This window comes from Rhinolophus hipposideros, assembly GCF_964194185.1.
Source record: "Rhinolophus hipposideros genome assembly, chromosome: 12".
In the NCBI taxonomy this organism is placed as follows: domain Eukaryota; kingdom Metazoa; phylum Chordata; class Mammalia; order Chiroptera; family Rhinolophidae; genus Rhinolophus; species Rhinolophus hipposideros.
The window spans coordinates 31,366,616-31,368,843 of record NC_138058.1 but is presented as its reverse complement, the minus strand read 5'-3'; the positions used below and the strand labels follow the sequence as shown (position 1 = coordinate 31,368,843).

General features: G+C 45.6%; 1 pseudogene across 1 annotated transcript; it reads left to right on the top strand.

Annotated features, from left to right (window-relative positions):
- The first annotated feature begins 543 nt into the window (after positions 1–543).
- LOC308505998 (large ribosomal subunit protein uL6-like) lies at positions 544–1,111 on the top strand (annotated as a pseudogene). Its single transcript has one exon. The product of its transcript is annotated as a large ribosomal subunit protein uL6-like (transcript).
- Positions 1,112–2,228: the final 1,117 nt, after the last annotated feature.

The window sequence follows — 2,228 nt, the reverse complement described above, 5'->3', positions numbered from 1 at the left end:
TATGGGTGCTGGCTTCAATCCTGGACCTGCCCATGTCCAGCAGGCTCACTTCTGGAGCTAACACCTCTCCCTAGAAGGATTAGAGATGTTCCAACTCACTTGTTCACAAAATTCTCCGGGCAGCGGTGCTACCCTGGCCTCATCTCCGATGCAGACATCGCAAGGACTTCCTCCACCGGTCCACCGCGAAATGTTGGACAAAGGTTTTATCTTTTATCTTCACTTGGGCACTTCAGTGAAGAACCCGGAGTAGAAAGAAATTAATGCGCTGAATCACGACGGAGGCCTCTAGTGTCTGCGTGGGAGTGGGGGGACTGACATGATTAAGACAGGATGCTGATCGCTGTGCACTTACACTTTAGAGGAGTTGCAACCGAAATTCTGAAAACTCAAGTCTCTTGCCTCCTGGGGGAGGGTGTCTTCACCATGTCATGCCTCTCATCCATTATGTGTTAAAACAAATAATACCTATGGTTTCATACTTAGTCGTTAAAAATCATTACAAAGAATGCATTGCCTCTCTTTGCTACACCTACTGCGAGGATGAAGACCATTCTCAGCAATCAGACAATGGACGTCCCAGAAAGCGTGGACATCACTCTGAAGAGACGCATCGTGATTGTGAAGGGCCCCAGAGGCACCCTGCGGAGGGACTGCAATCACATCCATGTAGAACTCGGTCCCCTTGGAAAGAAAAGAAGAGGCTCCGGGTTGACCAATGGTGGGGCAATAGAAAGGAACTGGCTACTGTTCGCACTCTGTCGTCCTGTACAGAACATGATCAAGGGTGTTACATTGGGCTTCCGTTACAAGATGAGATCTGTGTGTGCTCACTTCCCCGTCGATGTCATTATTCAGGAGAATGATTCTCTTGTTGAAATCCGAAATTTCTTGGGTGAAAATACATCTGCCGAATTTGGATGAGGTCAGGTGTTGCTTGGTCAGCCTCTCAACCCAGAAAGATGAGTTAATTCTTGAAAGAAATGACATTGAACTTGTATCAAATTTAGCTGCTTTGATTCTACAACAGTTAAAATCAAGAATATCAGAAAATTTGGGGATGGCTTCTATGTTTCTGAAAAAGGAACACTTCAGTAAGCTGATGAACTAGATCTGTGTAAGTTGTCCAGCTACCGAAACACCAAGATGTCCAGTGATTCCTTAGACTTATTTGTGATATTTTAAAGATGGAGTAAAAGTCATGTATTGGAAAAAAAAAAAAAAAAGAATGCATTGCTTCTTTGTCAAAAGCAAACAAACAAAAAAAAAAACCCTCTCATGGTCACTCCTTCCCATAGCAATTTGCATAGTGAGAGTGTCCTCGCCCTAACACTGCTGCTGCCTGGTGATGTCTAGTGTGAAGTACTCTGTGGGGGTCTTCCCATTCCAAGTGTATCGTCTGTGATCTGGGTGGGTGCCTCCCTATCTTTTCTGTGGTGGAAAAAACTGTGAGGAGCTGTGCAAATGAGTGACTTTGGCAGCTTCTCCTGATGGCAAAATCAATGGTGTCCGGTTTTCAAGGCTCATCAAAGAACAACCCACTTTTTCACCTACCCCTAACCCCATGCCTATGTCCTGGAAGCAGGAGCTTCTCTCACCTCATGGGACAATGGATAGGCCTTTGTTTTCTGAAGCTCAGGCTCAGGTCACAGAGGGGTGAGGTGAGACTAAAGATTAAAAGGTAGATTTGAACATCCCAGAGGGAGACAAGCCCTCTGGAGATGGAGCACGCTGGGAACGAGAGGGTGCCACAGTAGTGAGGCCTGCATGTACCCCCATTAGAGTGGGAGCACATTCTAAGACCTGTGGGAAGTTCCTTGTGAGCCCCAAAAGTCATGACGCGTTTCTCTGGACACACTCAGGGCAGCAAGTGGTAGGACCAGCTCGGCAGCCACACCCTGCAGCAAAATAATGTGCTGAAATAATATTTAAATACTCCCAGAGACGTAAAAAGTATCATATTTCTTGCCTTTTGAACATAATTTTGAAGATGTGTTTCCACCGCATGGAGTGGTTCATTTCATGTAGCAACTTGGCTGAGCCAGTGCCCAGATATGTAGCCAAACATTATTCTGGATGTTTCTGTAAGGGTATTGTTAGATGAGATTAACGTTGCAATCTGCGGCTTTTAAGTAAAGCCAATTGTCCTCCATAACGTGGGTCGGCCTCATCTAATCAGTTGAAGGCTTGAATAGAACAAACGACTGATCTTCCTTGAGCAAGAGAGA